This window comes from Lissotriton vulgaris, chromosome 7, assembly GCF_964263255.1.
Source record: "Lissotriton vulgaris chromosome 7, aLisVul1.2, whole genome shotgun sequence".
In the NCBI taxonomy this organism is placed as follows: Eukaryota; Metazoa; Chordata; class Amphibia; order Caudata; family Salamandridae; genus Lissotriton; species Lissotriton vulgaris.
In genome coordinates, this window is record NC_141695.1 from 1114355322 (window position 1) to 1114378973 (window position 23652).

Sequence of the window (23652 nt, forward strand, 5' to 3'; positions counted from 1 at the left end):
GGCTTGGTGCAGGTGTTCACTCCTATGCTACAGCTATTTTCACAGAAATACGGTCAATACATAGATTATAGCAATCTAAAATCCAAATCATGTTAAGTATATTGCTATATGAGCATCAACACAGTAATAATAATTGAATATCAATATTAAAAAAAGACACAGTTTAACAATAGCTAAAGCGTCAAATGCTTGTCTCTGGCTACCAACGCATATGTGGTTTCTCTTGTTTTTCTGGTCACTTTTTTGACCAAGATTTCTTGCAAGCAAAGAAAATAAACAGCTTTCACGTTAAAAAAATTGAACATATTATTAATCGGTCCGTTTAAGAAAACACTACTTCATAAACAATTACTCACAAAAGAACTAGAGGGCTCTCAAAAACTTGGAAGGAAAAGTATTCCTGATGTCTTATATACACTTTCCTCTCCTAAACTAATCCCTAGTGAAGATGAAGCCATGTTCACTTTTTTCAAGATGGTCCTTAAAAAGAACGGCTCCTCACACTAACACTTGGCAACATGCGTCATCATAAGAGCCTTCTTCCTCGGCAGCCAATTGGAGCACGGTGGGCCCACCCTGAGCTCTTTCAGCATCGGAATCATGAGTTTTTTTAAAAGAACGAATATGACACAATCTATTAGAACTATATCTTGGCAGGGACCTTCAATTAGAAATGTACCTGCCCGAGTCATGGTGGAAAGCAGAAGTTAGGGAGTTGGTGTAAAGGTAACTGTTAGGGTTTATTTCTTAATAGGGTTGCCAAATTTCCTAGACAAAAAGGCCAGACATCTGCTCATGTTCTAAGATTGTACAAAGACCCGGGCCTGATTCTTAAACAGAACTATATTTGAAATGTCTGAATTCTTTTTTAACATACACTGCCTGCCTTTGTTTACTTTAATTATCAGTCCAGGGTTATTAAGGTAGCTTTAGAACACATTTAAAAGTGTTTCCTTCGAACATTTCCTGTTTAAAATATGTACTGCTAACAGGAGCGGCTTGTGTTGGGGAAAAGAGGTGGGGTGGGGGAGGGGGCGGGGAGGTGGGAATGTGGGATGACGGAGACAAATACATTTCTTTTTAAAAAAGAACTTGCCTGCCACCCACCAGCATTGCGTCCCTCTCTTCTGTGGCAAATCCTGAAGCTTCTCTCATGCATGAGAGCAGCTTCAGGATTGGCCCGAGTGTCGGGGATTTGCGCTCCAGGACAGACTGGTAGCCTGTGCCTGCACTCTCCAATGCCAGCAATGCAGCTGGGGTTGGAAAGAGCTTCACTGCGCATGTGGGTTTGGCTGGCCGGAGACAGCCGGCCAAACCCCACATGCACAGTGAAGTCAGTGCCCATCACTCCCCTCCAGCCTATCACCACCCCGGCCCTGCCCCCAAGCCTAGGCTCTAGAAAAAAAATAAAACGATAATAAAACGGGCTTTAAACCCATTTTATTATAATTTCATTTTTCATATTTTTTAAAGTTCTGGCAGTGGGGGCGATGCTCCTCTGCCACAACGGAGGAGCTGCTGCTGACTGCTAAGGGGAAAACATACCGGCTTTAGGTGCTTTTTTAAAACGTTTTGAAATGACCGGATATTAAAATAATGTTCATACGGCATAAAACTGGCCAGGTGGCAACCTTATCCCTAACCCATCTTAGACAACATGTTTCTGCCCTCTAGTGTGCTTTCTCAAGGATGCCAAGACAACACATTAACAAGTTGGGACAGCTGGTAATCTTGTGATGACCCACATATGTGGGAGAGAAAAACCCATTGATGAAGGCGCCAATTACCCATTATTGTGAGGTGCGTGGAAATTGGACACAAAAGCGAAGTAGTTTCTTCATTGAAAGGTAATGCACAACCCTAATGAAATGAGGGGGATTCATGCTAACAATGCAAACATTCGGTCCTGATGAAAGCACTTGAAAGCATCACGAGTGCTGAAACATGTTGACTCTCTAGCTGCAGATAACTCCTTATGGTAAGCTATTTTTATTCTTCTTCTTGAAGGGTCTTCTTGAATAAAGTTATGAGTATTTAGGCACCTCACACAATTTGAAGTTTGGTTCCATTAATGTGAGATTACTAACCCTAGATTGAATGAAGCATTACCCTGAGGGACAGCTCAGTTCAGTGAATGAATATAAGACAGCACCATGAGTGCTAATGATTTCAGACAGACAGAGGTTACAGGAGTCAGCTTGAGGGACGGTTTCTCTAAGATTAATTACTTCCTGTGTTTTATGTTGGTGAATGTGCCAATGATGATACTGTTGGTGACTCAGTCATGAGTAGATATAAGTGTTCATGAGGCACCGTCACTTTTCTCTCTTGTTATCTTTTTTTTTTTTTTTACTCACCATTGTAGATAGATCTCTTGAGTCATTTCAATTTTACTTTGGAGAGATGATTATACCTCCCATTTGATCAAGGGCATACATTAGCCTTTGGCTCTTTGAGCTACGATGTATGCTGTAGATAATGGATTACTTATGGTTTGCTTGTAAGTGCTTGCAAGTGTCACTAACACCACCATTGTCAATAGACACTATATTTAGATGCATTTACTATTCAAAAATGGCCACCCTATATACAGAGCAGCACAGTATCCCTCATGGCAGCAGTTCACCAAGGGGTCTGAAACAGAGTCAGCAAGAAAGGAAAACATGGAATGGGTAGAAGCATGGACGCAACTCTTAGAGAAAACCGCATGTTGGATACTGACGAAAATGTCTAACGGTGATGACACATGACATACTGTAACACTTCACAGAAAGTATTGTGTTTGTGTTACCTGACAACTGTGGCTCGAGCTTGCTGAACCGACAAGTTTCTTTGAAAAATAAAAATCTGCTTAATATGGTGGGTGCATTCTCTCACCCATCTGGCTCTTTCCCCGGACTATAGGATTTGGTTTTCAGGACCAAAGGGGCTGTTGGAACCCAGTGGTGGTCTGTGGGGTTTTCTCAAAGCCCTAACTCTCTAGCAGTGGAGAAACCTAAAATATACAAAACTACAAGCAGTAGAGCAGCATCATTAGCTGAGCACACGGTGACCAGGTGGCAGGGAGGTTGCTTAAATAAATAAAATAATGCCTTCTGTAAGTTTGCAGTATGTATTCATTTCAAGTGACTGCATTAAACTAAATTAACAGGATACAATGATTTGCACAAGAAAAGCCCAGGGCTGAAAACGCAATGTGCGGGTACCAAAGGGTGTGCAAAGTGCGCACTGCAGTTTCGAAACCCTAGCAGGGCTTCCTTAGCTTGTCATGTTCGCAAGGTTGATAAAAACGAGTACGTTTCAGTTGGTAATTAAGGTCTATAATCAGAAAACGAATGTATGTAGTGTGCTATATTATTCAATAATTATGGCATTTGAAAAAAGATTCTGGCGAAAATAACACAGACTAGATGACTTGGTAAATTCAAATGTGCCCGACGGTGTCCCCAGAGCAGTTCCACAGTTGGTGGGAGCTGCAAAACCTCGAAATGAAACAGGGGCGTGATCAAATACAGATCGCAGTGGATAGCGTTCTTGTATATGTTTGTGTGGTGCGCACATATTTCTTGTTCCTGTTCTTTCTACTGCTTCGCGGTGCCGGGGCAGGAACAAAGGCCCCGTACCCTCTGTTTCTTTCATTTCGCCCTCATTACTCCTGGCGTCTGCTGGGGCTCTAGGGTGGCTGGCTCGGTATTTTTTCGCATCCTTCGGCACGTGCAGGGAGCGCTCCCGAATAGCTTAGGGGAAATGCAATTCCGAAGGAGAATAGGGCAATTTAAAATTATCTTCTGCTCTGCGAGACAGACGCCCGTGGCAGCCTGGGACAGAGCAGGCGGGCACGAACCAGTGTCTTTGGAGGCCTATTTCTAGGGCGACCAGATTCAAACAAGCATTTGCCATGCAATAGGTCTGGTATTAAGGAGGGTTTAAGCTATTGGCAATGCAATTGATTAAACTCTCTCAAATGCGAGACCAATTGCATTGCAGAGATTTGTGTTTTTTACCTGGACCCATGTGGCGCTTTCACATTTATGAAGGCCATGCCCCTTTCTTTAAACAAGCGGCGTCTAAAGAAAGGGGCGGGCCCGACATTAAAGTGATACCGCAGCATGGGGGCTTTGATATAAAAAGCATCTGTTTGTTAACTTGACTAACAGATGCTTCATTTCACTTTAACCCCTTCACTGCGGCGGCTATTCTGCCGCAGTGCTAAGAGGGGAGGGCCGCCGAGTGGCGGGCGCATGATGGTAACGGAACCGCTCCATCACCAGCATCGGTTGTGCTGGGGTTATGACGGAGCGGTTCCGTCACGGCCCCGCCCGCTCAATAGAACGCGCCGCGCAGGTGCGAAATCAGCGCTGCGCAGGCGCGGCGGCCGGGCCATGACGGAACCGCTCCGTCATCAGCACAGCGCGACCGCGGCTGATGACGGAGCGGTTACGTCATCAGCAGGGGAGGGGTTAATGCCGGCCACGTACCTTTCTTTAGATGAGGTTTGTGTAAAAAAAGGGGCCTGGCCTCTATGAATGTGAAAGCGCCGCATGGGCACTAGTACACCAAATAAATAATAGTGCGGCAGCTAAATGCGGACCGCACTGCTTAAATAAATAAATAATATAATGAAAGCGGACCGCCATTAGTAGAAATTAAAATGAAAGCTGGCGGCGTGCTGCCAAGTATGGGTGGAATATGGAAAGCGCATTAAATAAAATAGGCTCACCGACTTATAAAGCAGACCATGTAACAACACTAGTAAAAGGTCCAGTCGTTATGAAAGGTAACAAATGTAGACACTGCAGTATCAAGGAGGGCCTAGCAAGCCTAATAACGACTCGGAAGCCGGCATTTATGAAGGACAATGACACAAGCCAGTTAAAAATATGGGCGAAGAGTGGGCGGGGCTTCAAATCCATACTCCACTACTGCTGGCTTTGCAGCAGCGCATGCGCTGCCCAGGCTCGACCTAAAAACCAAAATCCGGCGCATTTCCCAACAATAGAAGAAGGACTATAATTTTACATTATCTAAGCGCTTCAGAATGCCAGTGCTCATCAACAAAGAAATTCAGAACAGGTACTAAGACAATACATGAAATTACATTTTTTAACCCAGTATTATACCTGTTAATTAAATTATTGCTTTCTTATAACATTTGCTTACTAGCCCTGCTGTAATCTGCGGGACAGGTGGTCGAAAACTGGGACTGTCCTGGCAAATCCAGGATGCCTAGTCACCCTATCTATTTCTTGGTTTTACCCATGATAATAAGGCACAGAGGAATAGGTGAAGAACAGAAGCAGCAAATTACATGTCCGCGAATGCGCTGTTTAATAAATTCACATCTGTGCCATGTGTCTATCACAGTGAACGCCTGACGACGTGGGATAGTATTCAGAAGTAATGTCCTTCACTAGTTCTCCTTTTACCTTTACAATCCACACCACTTTGTTTACATGGTCGACGCCAGTAGGTTTGCATGGCCACTTATAGGTTTCAAAAGATCCCTATCACGTACAGTGCCCAAGGTTTCCATACAGTCTGACGCGCAACAGCATAGAGATTCAGAAATATGCTGCTGATACACACCTCTGCCTGTTAGTATCCTCTACTTCCAACATACAACACCTCCAACACTGCATGCACCTAATGCAGACTTGGATGTCCAGCACCTACTTCAACACCAAACCAAGACAAAATTCATATTTGCCAATAACAATCAAGAAATAATACGAAGTAAGTTCAATGATATGAAACTTGACGTCTTTGAATCCCAGCTTTCACTGGATGCCAACTCACTTGTATTCACCTTGATCACGATCCTCATCCTCAAGGAAAACACTTCCAAAAAACTCAACAAAGCCAGCCTGCTACCAGCCCCCTCTTCTAACAAAAGTGCAACAGTTTCTTCCAGTAGGCAACTTCAGAACTGCCATTCTCGCCCTCATACTCTCCGGATGGTGGTATCAACACCATACCCAAAGCATTGCATATCCCACATTGGCACTCCTTAAGAAAACCCTACACTCCATAACCCGTCTCATGCAAGTTCAGAAGAAAAATGATCATATGAGTCTCAATCTGATTAGCTCAATTCCATTACCGTGCCAGCACGCACCAACTTCAAAACCAACTGCATCATTTATAAAGCCATCCTGACTAGCACCCAGCTTACCTTTCAAAGAAGCTCACCTTCTCTGGCAGTTCTTGGCACACACTCATGCAACCATCAGACTGAGGCTAAGACGCGTAAAAAGAAAAAAACCAAGGCAGCAGACCTTTTCCATCTGAGCACCCAGGATCAGGAATTACATCCCGTATCCGTAAGGATCAACGCAATACTGTCCCAATTTCGGAAAGAGTTGAAGATGCCACTCTTTAAAGAACAGCACATCACAATGCAGCAACAACCTAATAACCAAATGTCTCTCCTACCACTTGTTGATTGTGTTTTTGGTTTTGAATCTGTTGAGAGCGCAGCAGCCTTTTGGCTAGGTTGTACAATAAAAATACCAAATGGATACATCCAGACGACAACCGCCCTAATACAGCTCGCAGATGGGCAATGGGAAAACATGATAATGCTTAGGTAAAAAGTGTACAAATTCCCACGTTTATCTTGCCCTTATAGAGAGATAATTAGAAGTGGAGATATCTAATTAGAGGTCTGAATTGCTAAAACAGGGAACGCAATTGGCATAGTTTGGGAAAATCTCAAGTTGAGGACATCTCCAAAGACAACACTAGAGCAGCTAGAAGGCAAAGTTCTTTATATATTTCTACACTTCCCAGCTCTCTGTTGGCCTGCCTAAACTCCAAAACACAAACGGACAGCTTCTCTGATTTAGGCAAGGTCCCTAATTTAACAAAGCGCCTTGAGTGCAGGAAGCACCCATCTCTCATGAAGCACTTAATACAGATGCAGGTCTGAGTCCAGAAGGCCTATGTGCAACATTAGCAGAATTTATCAAAAGGAAATAACCAACGCTTGAGACCCTTCTTAACATCAGACACGCAACTCTAGAGCCCCAATGATTATTTTGGATTCTGCCTGTTAGCGAACTACACCTTCCCTGGACACCTTTCATGTTTGAAGACAAACATACTAGAACGAGACTCCTCGTTTGGTCTAGTGCCGACAGCATTTAATACTCCTTTGCAGTAGACAAGACTTTTTTTATCTTTCCTGGACTTAATGTGCTCTTTCCAGGGCCTGAACTACTTCCTTTGACATCCAATTTAATGCAAATAAGGTCTACTTTCTCAATGGTAGGTCATCGGAAAGGCAAAAAGTAGTCTCTGCTTTGGATTTTACCACAAGCGCCACTTGCAGTTCGAATGATGAGGGTTGTGACCAGGGGCGCATCAGTGGGGGCAAAGAGTACCAACATGTATTTGAGGGACCAGACATAATGCACATCACAAGCTTCCTGAGTCTGCCAAAGGCCTCCAGTGTCAGATCTGTGCAGGTCAGATCAATGTGGTGATCGTCGTGTGCATGGACATGCTCGCTGATGATCCACCTCCAACCTTCTTAGTTGAGCATGAGGCGGCTCTCTGCAGACCTCTTCATGAGGGACAGATGGTCGTCACAATACGATGAAGAGGGAAGGGACTGGTCCCTATGCTGAGGAGGAGGCAGCAGATCCTTGGCATGTAGGACTCTGTGTTGTGGGGGTGAGTGATGTGGATGCAATGTAGCTTTATGGAAGCTGCCTCTCACACCGTTGTGTAGGCGGCTTGTTCGCAGCAGGCGCAACCTTGTATGATATCAGAAGGAATGAGCAATCTCTCCACTCAAGGCACTAATTTAATAATTATTTAATAATACATGTGCCAGCTTTATAAGTGCGGCATTATTTTAAATGCACATCACAATGTCTTTGTAATCATTTATTTTCAATTAAACTGTGAACACATATCAACGTATACCCAAAATTGCTTTGCTACAAACACCAGTATATCATCTCCAGCTATGTTCTCATAACAAAAACATGCTACTACGTAGGGATAGAAGATGGGCGAGTCAATATCAAAAAGTCTATTGCAAGTTTTTTTAGATACTAGTTTTGGTAGGAACCCTTTCTTTTTAACATGCTCATTTGTCAATCATGTTAACATTATTCTCCGGAGGAATTGTTTATTGGTTGTAATACTTTGTGTTGACCGTTTCAAGAGCACTCACTTTTGTGATCTTAGACAACCCACACCGCCTAACTGGGATTTAAACCAGTGACTATTGGGCTAGACTGAGGTCTCTGAAACAAACGCTCAACCATCCGAGCTGTCTTGTATGCAAATAAACGTCAATATTGTATTTCAAGTGCACGAATCATAGCAACAGTCACATGATTTCAGAGATCACGCATGTCTTCAGCGACTAAGTAGAAATCTCAAATTCCAATGGACGACGCTATTGCAATGGATTTTGTGCTTGCCTGTTTTTGGTTGCGAAAACGGCCTTGCTGAATAGCACCCAAGCCTTGTCAGATTAGCCGTTGCCTGTCCCACTAATGCTCTTTGGAAATGCCAGCGAACAAATTACTCAGGTCAGAAAGGGATGGATATTCATCTGTGTCAGCCTGCATGACAGAGGCTTCCATTTGTCTCCGCCTCGGTAATGGACGGGATCTAGCTTTAAAGGGGGGGCTGAAGACTTTTTAATAAGGTTCTGCACAGCTACCCAACTAGGGCCATCTATCTTTGAAAATTAAGCTCGTGATTTATCTGCTCATCCTCTTTTGGAGCATCGTCTTCCCTATAATGTGCGTATCTTTGTTAAACACAACCCTGAGCGGTACCGCCGGGCGCGTCTTATCCATGGGGTAATGGTGGGCTGTCAGCATGGTCGCCTCTCTGCAAAATTCAATCAGCGGCATTAAGGTGAATCGCAGATCAGTGCCCCCAGATACCCTTCCAGCTCAGTCAACTTAGGTGGGCTTTGTAACAATTCAGTGGCTCCCGCCTGATGAGGGCACTGACCTGGGAAGGCCTAATTTCTTTTTTAATTAAATATGTGGGCAGCCATCCGTCCATCACCGCCACGGCTTGTGATCACATGGAGTCTGCTGGAACTAAGGGCACTTCCGGTACGGACTTCTTTTGTTCTGGCAATCCGTATCAAGCACATCACTAGCAGACCTCACATTGAGCAGGGAAGCTTGACAGTACTCGGAGGACCAGGTTGACCCATGTCTGTCCAAGGCTTCCATTGATTAAACAAGAGTTGGAGCGGAGGAAGTGCTGTCTCAATAGTAAGTGGTTGAAATTACAAACAAAATACAAGGGTTGCTTCCCATCTTCTGTAATTGACCAAAATTGAGATTGATGTCAAATAACTACTTCTCCCTTCGCCTGTGTTCTCTTATATGTCAAAACTGAAACCAAACTGAATGCTACTGTTTTTGCCAGAATGTTTGTGCATCCTCTTTGCAAGTGCCCCAAAAGTGCCTAGGGGGTTACTTTGTTCAGTGTAACATTAGATAACTTTTTTTCTGTAGACTCACAGCACTTCAATTAAAACAAGCATTGGCATAGCCAATAGGTCTCGCCTTTGGGACCTTATGAGTGTTTAACCATGCAGTACATTCTCCTGACATCAAAGATTGTGGTAAATCATCTATGATATACTGCCCTATTACTACCAGGCATTAATTAAAGTCATTTGACAGTGCTGGCATGTGTATTAGTTCGAGAAGAAAGACCGGAACTAACTTGAAGAACAAGCTGACACCCTGGGTAAAATATTTGAGCCTTTAGAGAAAAAGATTCCAAGAACAGAAAGGACACCCTTGTCTTGCAGCTCCACGCCATCCCTATGCACATTGGGACTTTTATTTCACCAGCACTGCCGCACTTGTGCTATGTTAGCACCAAGCAGGCTCCTACACTGGCACCAGAAGTCGGATGGCTGTTCATTGGTGGTAAAAAAAATAACCAGATAACCACAGGTTGTGTGAATATTTAGGGACAGTCTGTTGCATACCTCGGTTGGAAATACAAATTCCACACGTTTTTTTATTAGTTTAAACTGGATAAAATGACCATGTCTAACTAGAGGAACATAGAGGTCAAATAATTAAAACCACCCTCCCAACACCTTTGATAAGGATGAATGGATTCACCTCTCAGACTAGGAGTGAAATAAGCCCCCCCTTGCATGCATTCATACAAAGGGGGCAGAGGAAGGCTGGAGAGCGTAGTGTTTGAGCAGGAAAGAACCTGGCTGCCCTTTGGTGGCCTTAGAACGAAATAAATACTCAAATGAAATAAAGTTAGGGATAGGTTGCTATCTCCCCTAGCAACCCGAGGCACCCCGATGAGGACCCAGAACTGGAGGGAGGAAGGCGAAGGGATGAAGAGTACAGGTGAGATGCTGCACTGGACTTATTGAGCAGTTGTGAGAAGGGTGGCGATTAAATGCCTTGGGACGGGCGAAGCATGCATGTGAAAGCAGAGGGAACGTTTGTGTAAACAAAGAACTCAACAGGAAAAGGGTGGGGAAGAGATGCGTGTTACATCCTGTCCTACTTTAGTGTTTGTTATAACTTGCTCAGCATGCATCTATGATGTCACATAGGGTTCTGATTGTGTATGCTTGAGTGGGAAAATCAGTTACATCTGAGGCTGAGCAGGAGTCCATCTGCTCCTGGTGGGGTTTAAATTGGATTACTATTGGACCTACATATTTCTGTATTATCAACTAATCTTCAATAAATCAGATCTATTTCTATCTACCGGATTTAAGGATCTTCTTTTAATTGTTACAATATGGCTTAAGGACTACAGCTGCTGATTTCGGAACTGAGGTATGGGGTTGGAGTCCCGGCGTCGGTTCAACACCCTGTGATCCTGCTTAAGTCACTTAATCTCCACGTGCCTAATACAAAATGAATGTGACCTTGTGTAATGTAAGTGTTGCTCTTGTAAAGCGCTTCAATACGAGTTCAGGCTATATAGAAAACTGTGAAAATAAATGTGTAGGAGAGGGGAAGAGTGAACTGTACAGATATGGGAGAGAGGGGGTTTGCGCAGGGCTCAGACGGTTCATTGTAGTAGTATGCAGGGCATAACCCAGACCCATGCATCTCAGCAGGAGCGCCTTCATTGACCACTCATTTAATCTAGGGCCTAAGGATAACAATGAGAGATGGCAGTCTTGAGGGCCCTCATGACAGTGGGTCCCCCTGCAGACTGTTTTGTGTTAAGTCACTGGTATTATGCAGATTCAACAGGAAGCTAATGGAAAGAGTGAGGTGTACAGTGGGAGGAGCAACAAATGTGTGCAGTGGCCGGATTCAGTGTTCTATGGTACAGATGCAGGGTTTGTGAACGGTGTGCAGGGAGATGGGGTTGTAGTTTACACGCCACAGGACAAAGTGGTGCAGCGTGTGCATGGACCTGGAACAGAAGTGGGGCACAGGATGGGTTAGGGGGGAGAGATGTGTGAGTGCCAGATACTAACCATATGAAGATGTACACTGGTGGCACAATAGGTTCCACGCACTGACCCTAGAAACACATGCAGCAACAACAAGCGAGGTAGCTCAGCTGGCACAGAAACATACATAATGGTAAATTGAGTGGAGCCTCTGGCTGACCACAGAAACATATACAGTGACTGCTAGAGAGGTTCTTATAACTGACCATAGAATCATATGCTGGCAAGAGAGGTTCTTATTATTGGCTGGACAAACTATACAGTGGCTAGGGAGAAAGGCTCGCCCAGCCACTAAACATATACCACAACATCAAGAGGAGTTCTTGTTCTGCCGGAAAACTGAACTATAACCCTTGATAATAAGACATATGATTCCTACTGACCACATAAGCATTTACATCAAAAACCAGGGAGGTGCATCTCATTAGCAGCAAGAATTAAGGTTGCCAAGTGACTCCGAGTATGACCTGGGCGTTTCTGAAACAAGCTAATATGAATTCTGGGAGTTGTAGTCATCGATTGGTACAACAGATCGGATTGCAATAGCCTACCTAATGACAAGGCTTGGCAAAAAGAATGCATGGGACTGGAGGCGGTGTCCCCGAAGGCCTACAGGTTTGACATAGGCCATAGCGTCATCTCCCGTACCATAGGTGTCTCCCTCACTCTAAAATAGAAGTCTCCAACTGACCATAGAAACATACATATACAGCAGACTTTCCCTATGGGGTCCGGGTAATGATGTGGTCTGGGGGACTCCAGGTGACTGTGCCACCTCTGCTGACAGACTGGGGGAGCTACAGGCACATTTCGGACCAACAAGAGAGAGACAAACAGCCAGGCTGGAAACAAAGGTGGAAATGGCAATCAGCAATCCCATCCAGGGAGAAAGAGAGAAGGGGAGAGTTAGAAACAGCTTCTGTGAACACGCCCACAGAAAGAGCCAACAAACAGGGAGCTAGACACATGACAGCTCCAAACTTGGGGAAGATGCAAAAAATAGAAAAGAATTTAACAAAGTTGGAATCCTACATTAATGCAATACAAGCTAAGGGGCAGCCAGTGTAGAACCAGTTGTGGCTGGCGTGCTCTCTCTCGGTGCTTCCTGTATTACTGAACGGAGGAAAAATCAGATCCAGACACCTACCACAACACAGTCGTGAGGCATCCTCACTTGTTCACCTCACAGCACGGTGCCCGCTCCCGTAGCATATTCTCAGGAGATTGATATAGTGCTTAGAGGAGCAAAGAGAAACTAGACATCCAGGGATGTACACAGCGCTGAGAGAGTAGTGCGGAACAGCATTGTACAGTGTAGTCAAGAGTGTGCGTCTGAGGGTAAGTGTGGCGGGGTAAGCCACATGAATGCTCACACAAATGATGTAGACATAACAGGGCAGAAGGTTCTTGAATAGACCTATGGAGATGATCTCAGTGCTGGGCCTGCGAGAGCCAGGAGGCGGAAATGTAATGAAGTGAAAAACAAAAGTAAACTAGAGGAATGTCTAAATAAAGTTATGCTCGGTGTATGCAGCGCCCAGCAGCTCAGCGTCCTCGGTGTCCAGGGAGGTGAGGTTCTGAGAGCTGAGTCTGTATGTCTTGAAACTCATGCTACGGCTGGGCCTGTCCTCAGAGTCCGGAAGGAGTATGAGAGATGAAACGTAACCAACCGCCCCCGGCAAGATTGAAAGAAAACCCCTGGAAGCGACACAAGCAGCCAGCGGGAAGCGATAGGAGGAGGGCTTAGACAGCGCTGATGGCAGAGTGAGGCCCGTGCAGGAAGTGGCAGAGACAAAGCATGGTGGGGATGATTTAAAGGACTGTCAGGGCTCTGAGCAACTGCAAACAGAAGCGCTCGTGTTGTGTGAGAAGCCTGCCAGTGGACAAAGAAAAAAGATTTCCAAGAAACAAACTCTTAAAGACACCGGTGGAATGCTAAAAGTAGTTAGATATTGCTCTGTGGGCATTAATAACCAACAAACGGAGGGACTGAAAAGAAAGATTAGCCACTAGAAAAGAAGAATTTTGAAAGGGCAATCCAAGTTACCAAGGAAAAGCCATGGGCAGGATGTAAGCCCTCAGAGGGATTTCAGCATGTCTCTAGGAGACAGCGCATGTACTGCCTAGGCTCAACCTAAAAATGACCAAATGTACCAGAATAGAATGAATTATAAAGGTACAACCGAAGACATAAAACATGGTTCTTGCCCGACCCATCAAATTCATGGGTTTTTGAATCCACCACTCTTAGTCAGATGTGAGCATTAACTAGAAAAATGGTTTGTCTCATTAAAGTACCTTTTTTTCTAGTAAAACATAAACAACCTCGCCTCATACAGAAAAATAGAATATACTATGATCATCAGGACGTTCTAATATTTTCACTTGGTAGTCAATTTCTTACTAGCAAAAACAATACTGCGCCACCCACTTCACGCATACCATGCACACAAACAAGCGATGGAGAACTCTGAGACTTTTTGCCTAACAGGGAAGTTTGCCGCACTATCCAGCAGCTACCACTATCCGCTTAGAAAAAAAAACATTGCCTTGAATTTGTATTGAGAGGTCATGTGTTTCTTTTGTTGAAACAAGTATTTGCTATTCTTTTTCACTTTGAATTCACTTTAATGCAGTTTCATCAGTCCCTATTTTGGTGTTGGCATGACAGAAAGCTCCTAATGAACCACTACCAATGACTTAGAGATAGGCCCTGATTTACTTTTATACCACCACTGAGGTGTTGGCTATAGAGTTGATACTTTAGGGAGGCATGCCAGATTTAGTCCAGGTAGGGACATTCGTCTACCAATGTAATTCCAACGAGAATACCCCAGAATAACCAGCTTTTTGAAGTTGAGAGCACTTAACAAGATCTAAAGGATTAGTTTGTAAGGGATTTGAAAGGGATGCTGCCGTTGTGGGGATTTAAGAAGGCAAGTGATAATTTGGAATTGTACACGGTTGCAGATTAATGATTTGGGCTGTTGCATCATAAGTGAATTAGAGTGGTGGAAATAAACTTCTTTAGAGCGTTATTCCCCATTGTGGTGGCAGGGTCAGTGTGGAGGCACCACGTTTTAGCTAGCCAGAGCATAATATGATCATGAATTGTTTGAAATTTAAAATATGCATCAATGGTAAGCTTGGTATGAGTACTAGAAATTAGATTACTGACAGTTTGTCTAATTTGAAGAGGACTATATTCAGGTAATTGCAGTCAGTGTGGAAGTTAGAATAACCTCATCCCAGCTGGAACACTGGAGTTTTGGACTCTCAAATAATAAATAAATAAAGAGGCTCTGGTATTTCCAACCCCTTGACACTTACCAGGCCAGTACGGACACTGCTGAGGTGAACAGCACCAGCTTTCTGAACTACCATCACTTCACTTCAGAAGACAAATCCATGTCTTGAGAGGCTCATCATGGCACTTTTGTTCTTTTGTAATATACGGAAAGCTGTAGTCTGTAGCGCAGGTTACAGACTTTTTCCCATTTTCCTCATTCCATGACCAGTGTTTGTTTTATTCGAGACTCACCGATGAAGGGAAATCTGGAGCTGTACAGATGTTACCCAAGTATCCCTTTTTTGGTGATCCAGTAAAGTGCCTCCCCAAAAGAGTGATTTTACTGCTATCCTGACACCCTTCTCAGTAAGACAAATATATATTTTTTGTTTTGTGTCCTAATAAAAAATAAAAATTGAATCGTTACTGAACAGTCAAATTGTTGGGTTATTATTCTTGGAATCCCTTTTTGGGTACCTTCATGGCAAAGGCCAGGAGGAGCTTCATTTATCTTCTTGGGAAAAGGATGACCATCACATGGCGTGAACTAGAGGGAGCTTGTTTCCTTCCCAGTGTAAGAATTGGCTTTTGTAGTTTGGTTTGCCCTGTTCCCATCATGCACTGGGACAGGAACAGACTAATTTGCATACAGCCAGGTTCTGAAACTGGGATGGTGCAGTGAGCTAAAAAACGGTGTTGGATCTAGCCCTGATCTCTTGACTGGGTGAGAGTTTTCTGCTTAATTCAGAGACTCTGTCCCTCACCACCCCTTGTTGTAAATATAAATGTGAACTAGAGGATGGCTCCCTGCAAAAAGAAGGCTGCGGCCTGGAGGAACTGCAGCTAAAGAAAGGTCATAAACATTGCGGGGTGCTGGGTGGAGGATAGAATGGGTCTCAGGTTCCCTAAGTTCAAGACAGAATACACTGGGAATGGCAAGCAGTGGGTTATGAAGGTCAATGTTACTGATGCCAAACTGGGATGAGATGATACAAGAGTGCAGGGCTGCGGATACCGAAGGACGGATCTTCAGGACTATGTCTCCGCTGAGTGTTGTCATGAACATGGCACTTAGAAATAGGCGTTTTGGGCATGGCATTGGCAGTACAATAACTATTCTTTTAGGATTCACACAGACTCTGAGGCACTAAGTCTGGAAAAATATGCAATGCCAATCAGCTGACATCTCTTATTGTGCTACAAGCATTAAATTTCACCAATTAACAATACATCGGAGAATTTATATGAAAATTGTAGTCGAAGGAGAGTAAAGCCATAAGAGTGTCCTATGGTTGGCTCAGGGGTAAACATTGGGATGCCTGGGTTTGGCACAGAGACCGCGCTGGAACAGATGGCACTGACCATGTGTTGCCTATGCATGGAACAAAGACTGAGTTTGGGTAGATGGCATTTTCAAGGGAATAGTATGACTGGCATGAACACTTCCCATGGCTGGCATGAACACTTCCCATGGCTGAATTACAGGCATCTAGCAGGTTGGTTATTGGAATAAGAAAAAAGAGTGTAAAATGTGGTGCTATTGCACACCAGGCTACCCGCCTTTTGTGAGGCTCACCCTGCTGTTCTAGTGGATTTTCTGCCATGTCCTTTTCCCTCATGGGTTTTACTACATGTTTCTATGTGCTTGGTTGTACCTGCCGTTCACCAAGCAGCATCGGCAGCTATCGTGAGGCCAGCAGCAGTAAGAGACCATTTCATTTGAATGTCAAGAGCTTCATCCAAGAGGGACGTAGAAAGTAAGGTTTCTGAGCACAACTGAGCAGACGGTATGGCAAGGGTGGATACTGATAAACAATGCACCAGTAATCCCTGTGCATAGTGGGAGAGGGCTGCTCAGAATGCATTCTTGGGTTATTTCACATTCTGGAACTTGGTTGGATCCATGAATTGACTTTAATAATAACAGAGACCCGCATTACACTTGCTCCTTAAATTGCGTGGACAGGAATAAAGAAAAGTCTGATGTGATTCATTTTCAATCCACGTCCTGTGTTACATCCATAATATTTTGGGTAGCGTAGTCCTAGGTTACAAAGCAGATCTCTACATGCATGAGGGTTGAGTTTGATGCCCTGAAATTGTTCGCTGGCATAGGCCCATATTGTCAATGACTTACAAAAGGAGTCTCAGGCAATTATTTACAAACCAAAGCAAGGTAGAGAGCACATATATAGACAAACAGAGTAACATACATTTTGATACAAAAATGGAAAAGTTTATGGTTTTCTCTTTTTTTCCTTTTAGGCCACGAATGTGTATTGACCTCTGTTGTAGAAGTCACAAAACAAATTGCGGATTCTATGATTCATGTATATACTGTATGATTATAATCTATTTTTGAAGCATGTTCAGTATGAGCGGGCGTCAAGTGTATGCGCGTATCGGTATGTGTGAGCATGAGTATGTCCGGTGACTGGAATGCATTTTATTAACATATTGTTATCTTTTTGGGGGAATTATCTTTTGTCGAGAAACGGTGACATCGCGATTTATAAAAATAATAAACTTTTCAATTTTTGTATCAAAATGTATGTTTCTCTGTTGGTCTATATATGTGCTCCCTTGCTTTGGTTTGTAAATAATTGCCTTAGACTTCTTTTGTAATTCATTGATATTAACCCTGTCTTGACCAAGTTATCTTGTAGCACGGGATCCCCGCTTTCTTAAACCAGAGGCAAATATTGTACCAGTTTACCGTATCCCGGCACAATGCCTCAATTTCTGGGCATGAGCTACAGCATGCAGGACTTTGTGTAGTTCTGATCATACGGCACAACATAATGTGTGATTGCGCAACCGCAGGCCGTGCCAGATGCATGATGTCATGATGCGAGCCTGAGCTCCCGGGTGCTTCAAAGCATGGGAGTGTTCGCAACAACAAGGTTAACAGGACCCACCTCTAGAGGGGCAGGTGGACACTTATTTTGTCACAGCTAGGGATAGAGATGTTGTGAGGTGGTACCACTTTCCTGCCAAATTGCACCACAACTAAACAAATGGAGCTGTGGCTCATTGACATGCCTTCAGCTTACTTGAGCAGGGGTAAGAGATACATCTAATAAATATTCACATTCAGTGCGGTTACTTCCGGGGAGGTGGCTTGCTAAAATTAAAAATGGTACAAAACTAAGCTCTACGCAAAATACAGAATTTTAACTAGGGTCTTTATGCTAATTTCAAGCGCTGCGCTATTGTGCCACGCCCCTCACAGTGGTTTTCATTGTTGGTTAGGACAAATTAAAATAACAATCTATTGTGCTAGGTTTGCATTAACATGTGGCAGAATATTGAAGTAAAGAGCTTCTCTTGAAGATGGTGTCCCCAAGTTGGTTGTCATTTTTACATACATTTAACAGCTGCATAGAAGCTCATTTCTAAACCAAGGTCACTGAACTTTAATATCTATATTTTATTGAGGGAGCATCAACATTCACAAAGAACTAACACCAATGCATAGCGTGAGTGTGGAGCACTGGACGGTGTTGACCTGAGCCACATCAAATCCCCCTTTGCCAGCACAATGCCATTTAACTCTCTCTCTTGTGCATACTCTACCAATTATGGACAGGTTGTTTTAAAATGCACCAAAGGCTACTGGAGTTGAACCATATCCTGGGATGAGATGGAGGACAAAAATGACAAGAAAACCCTAGCGCATACTGAGCCAACTTATGCCCAAACAAAACATTAGCAAATCTGTCAAAATGTATTTTAAATAGTACTTTTGTATGATGAACGCCAGACTATATTATGGTGGGAATTGTAATGATTTTAAGTCATCAGCTATACATATTTTACTTTCTTGAATGTAATATTTCTATTCTTGTCTGATTGATATGTTCTGCTACTGAAGAGCAGAGCTTCTTTGTTGTTGTATGAAAAATAGGTGTCATCTATCTTTTGTATTCTTTGAGTGGCCACGCTCAGGCACCCAAATTGAAATTGTGCCAGTAACTCCAAATTCATGTCTGACATGATGCTGAGTTTTTTTTTTAACTTGCATTGCGTGTTGCACTATATTCTTGGAAAATCCTGGATTCCAATTCTGTCGATTTTCCAATTTTTTCCTGTATTCTTATAAAAATTGCATCTAAATTAGTATAAATGTGGGCTGGCGGCAACACCACCATTAACCGCATCCGTGCGGCACGAATTCCCTGCCCATGCTGACTCCGCCTTGCGGGGGCGGAGTCATGACGGAACGGTTCCGTCATCAGCACAGCTCAGCCGATGCTGATGACGGAACCGTTCTGTCATCAGCATCGAAGGGGTTAATTCAAATGCATTTTGGTCTTTGTTTCTGTTTGTAGGTATCTTTTTAATATCCAAACTATGTTTTATGCGTGGGAAGCCTCTGCCCAAATGGGTATGAGCATTGGGGCGGTGGGGCTCGGTGGGAATTGGGGATTTCGACAGACGACGATGAGGGAAAAATAATTATTTATTTAATTTTCCCTCGTGGTCGTCTGTCAAATCCCCGCACAACCCAGCCCCACTGCTCTTACCTGAACGGGCCATGGCTAAGCGTGGACCCTCCATTACTTCGCTAAGCTCCCCTTCATTTGGCACTGAAGGCTGTACATTGTGGACATTCTCCTGCTTCCATTTAATCCTGCTGCTACAGTTCATAAAACCAACCACTGCCACTGGACCCATTTAAATGCCATCAGGCTCCAAGGTTAGGAACAAAGCTATCACATCTCAGATGTTGCTGCATGCTGGGCTCAGGAGGAGAGAGATTAAAAAGAAATGATAGTGGTGTCCCACAAGGCAGGAAGGAGTCCACGGAATGGCCATGTTTCTATTATACCCACTTGTAATTCTAAGACGGGGGGGGGGAGGCAGCGCCCAACGCTAGGGTCTGGCAGGTCTATTTATAGCCGGCTTCTCCCTTGGACTTTCCCCGGGCCAACAAGATGAATGTCAATGTCTCAAAATGAATCAAGTCCCGGGGTATAAATTTACTTTTCAGGGAAAATTTGCCTTCAGTCGCGGAGGTCTGACTGACAGTGATAAAATGGAGGATCTGAAATCATAATCCAGCAGCTCAGGCCCCTGCGGTGACCTTCACAGGTCTAAGAATCTGAAGCTCATTTTATGGCAGTTAAAGGAAGGTATGAGAAAACGCGAAGACATCCGAGGGGAATGAGACAAGACAGTGGACCAGGATATGGACCAAGCAACTTCCATTGTCGATTAGTGAAAAGTATCAGCCCTTCGTTCAGTAGTTAGTGTCGTCAGTCACTGTATATTTATCTAATTTTTTCCTGTTATAGATGCTTCCAATGGATAATCATTCTACAAAAAGATGCATTTCCGGCGGTAATAATTCCATCGGACTATGATCTTGTTTTAGAGTTCCTCTTCTTACGATTTAAATGTATCAAATTATCATTCCATACAAAAGTGCATCGTAGCATTGCATTATTTTTCCACAATAATTCAATCTCGTCTTTTAGGGCTTATGTGGGATTTTCGTTCAACCATAACCTGTCTCCTACTGTACAAGGCTATTGTGTAATAACGTGTAATGAGATTTGTCTTCTGATGCAGTAAATGTATCAGACTAGCATTCAATAAAATATGCATTTGCGATTGTAGTGTTTGACTATTATTCTGTAACAACTGAATTTCTTCCCTTTGTGGTTATATCGATTTACTGTTAAACAATAAGATGCGATTTCTGTTGGAATACTTCTGTCGGTCCATTGTCCTGAAATAAAATGTGTCGCTGGTTGGAAAATTGTGCCGCAATAGGATTGGTCTTCTGTTGTATGTAGCAAGTTTATGAGACAACCATTCCGCACAAAGATGCGTCTCCTATTGTAATACTTTATTGGACTACCATCTTGCAATAGGCTTCGTCTTCGCCAGTTAAGTATCAGATTTATCATTTAGCAGATGCCTTTCGGTTGATTTGCTTTTATCAAGCTGTTTCTTTGCAATAAGATGTATTTTCTTACCTATATATATTTCTATGCAATATTATTCCAAAAGTACATTACCTTATGTGTTTTTCTCTCTCACTGATATCGGAACACAAAATATGGGTGCATATTATATATCTAATTCTCTTCCTGTCCCTTCAGCCTCCCTCTGAGTCCTCTATTTATTCCAAAACACTACTTGAAAAAAACAATATCTTGATTGAGCTCCTTGTGTAGCACTTGTAGAGGTGGTACATATTTGAGTAGAGGGAAGTCTGACTTAATTTAGATCTCGCCTATACATTGTGTACGCTCTGATGCAATACATATTGCATAGCCTACAGTGGGCTTACAACTCGCGCACATCATACCACTGGTAGTTTTCGCCTGTCACTCACTTGCAATTCTTCGATTGCTGAGGTCCTGTAAGCTTCCCTTCCTTACTTGAATTAACTCCTTCCTGAAGCATAGACCAAGTATGTGCTCTTCCGCATCTTTGGTTTTCCTTGTCTCTTTGCAACACACAATGTTTTTGTTGGTGTAAGTGTTTTGGTAATATTCCTCGAAGTGCAAAGTGCTTTCATACTTTTAACACTGGCATACAGCTTCTTATTTGGGCAGTTTTCACTCTTTAGTTACTTACACCCACAACTGGTACTACTTTATGCCACTCTACTCCACTGTATTCCACTGCATTCTGCTCTACACCACTCCACGCCACATCATTCCACCCCACACAATGCCACTCCATTCGACGCCCATCTACTCCGCTCTGCTATAAGCCACTTCACTCTAAACCACTCTACATTCCACCACTTTATTCTAAGCCGCTCTACATTACACCACTCTACGCCACTCCATTCTATCCCACTCTACAACACTCCCCCTATGCCACTCAACCCAACGGAACTCATCCCTACGCCACTCGACTCCACTCCAATCTATTCACTACAATCTATTCAACACCACTTCACTCTATGCACTCTACACACTCTATGCAACTGTACCCTATGTCACTGCACCCCACTCTACCCCATGCCACTCCACTCTATCCTACACCACTCCACACTTTGCTCCTTTACCCCATGCCACACCAGGTCACTAACTTTTAGCCATGCTTAACAGCAGCAACGCTGCTGTACAACATGGCTAAAAGATATTGGCAAAGCCAATAGTTCTCACATAGGCAAGACCTATAGGTTTTTGCCAATGCATGTTTTTGTTTAATTCCCTGATTCTTGTAGTGTGGTGACACATTTGCATACAGAAAGGTGTGACTGTAGTTTTGGAAGAGCTGATAATGCCACAACGTTTTTTTTTTCTTCCTGCAGTCAGGAGGAGCCCACTGTTGGTAAATGAGGTTCCATGCAGCAGATGGGCTGGCTGGACCTCAGCTGGTACAAAAGCCAAGTGTGACCAACATCATCTGCCCTAGGGCCAAGCGGGCATTGAGCCTGGTGAAGATCCCATTGAGACATTCTATTAACTGTCTATATCAGAGGGTAGGACTGGTGGACCTGCGGACACCGGAGGGTATAGATCAGAAGGAAGGACATTATATGTAACACCTAGAGATTTAAAATTAGCACGTATGCTGGTTGTATGTAGGCTTTTAGTTGAGAATAATAATACTCTGTCATTATAAAGTGCTTTTGACCGCATTTCTTGACATTTTGTAGGGCCCTACACAATAGTGTTACTGCTGCCTAACTTAATGATACTGAAGATACAGACTTCTGAAGGACGGGTTGGTTTGTGGGGTGTGAATCTGTGACCTGAAGGTTTTATTGAGATCTTTGTAGCAAACTTTAACGTCACTAAAGGTCTATTGTGGTTGGGCCATTAAAAGAGGTGCGAAAATACCGAAGTGGACATACCGCTCGCATTCTAGTGAGAGTAAAACTGTTTGCACTTACAGGTTGTTATTGGTCACACCTGTGACTGCACATCCAAGCTAATTGCCAGCACAGCATAACACATGTTCAAGTTTGTTACTGGATGTGTTTTTGTGTACGCATTTCAGCATTCTTAAAAGTTGTCCATTTGGCAAGCCGCTCACTAATATCGCATCTTTCACGAGTAGCGTGTGTACGCTCATGCCGGCACACTTGGGCAAACCCACACACCATTAATGCTTGATTAAAATTAGTTTCACATGTATTATTTAAAACTATTTTTTTTACATCTGTCATCTATGATTTTATTTGATGTGTTTCACGTAATTTACATTAACAATGTTGTTATCAAAGTAATAAGAACCTTGTTCGCAGTGGAACCAAAGTAAGCACGCTTCTGCCCTTGGCCCCAGTTTCTCCTCTTTGACTCTCAGTTTTGAGTGTGATCTGGTGTGATGTGCCACCTACTTGAAACTGCTCCTTTGCTCCCCTGGCCCGCAGCTTCACCCCACGAGCCCACTCCACCTCTGGGGTAGATGGCTCCTGATACAGCGTCACTACCCCCTCCCCAGCCAGTTTAATGGCCATGTAGTCTTGTGGCACAGGCCCTGCTCCCACCTCCACCACTCACAAAGTACTTCATAGGGGAAACAGAAAATACCATGACGGCCGGACAACATGTTGCCTTTGCAACGCGGGCGAAACAACTAATGCGTCTAAACCACGCATTCCTTTTACAACTCAAGTTGTTCCAAAGAAATGCGTTAGGTAAAGTGGCGTTAACCTTTAAAGTCAATGCTTTCCCTACTGTTGCGGGGGCTGGAGGTGGAATAGTAAGTTTATTTTAAAGTCCAGCACCCGCCTAAGGCAAGTCACTGTAATGACTTGCGTTGTAAATGGAAGGGGGGGCTCAGATGCATTTGTTGTTCCACCAGTGTTGTTAAGGGACGCGTGGGAAAGGAAATCGTGGTTGTGTCATACACCGACTTCAGAGGCAGGTGGCCCAGCTGGCACGGTTTCTGCCCCCAATCCATCAAACCTCCTGCACCCAATTACCCATGATTAACTTTTGGATATGGTGTG

At 43.6% G+C, this 23652-nt stretch overlaps 1 protein-coding gene across 1 annotated transcript in view; it reads right to left on the minus strand.

Annotated features, from left to right (window-relative positions):
• Positions 1 to 23652, minus strand: part of LOC147703004 (serine/threonine-protein phosphatase 2A 55 kDa regulatory subunit B beta isoform-like) — a 255474-nt gene that overhangs the window by 6589 nt on the left and 225233 nt on the right. The window lies entirely within an intron of this gene.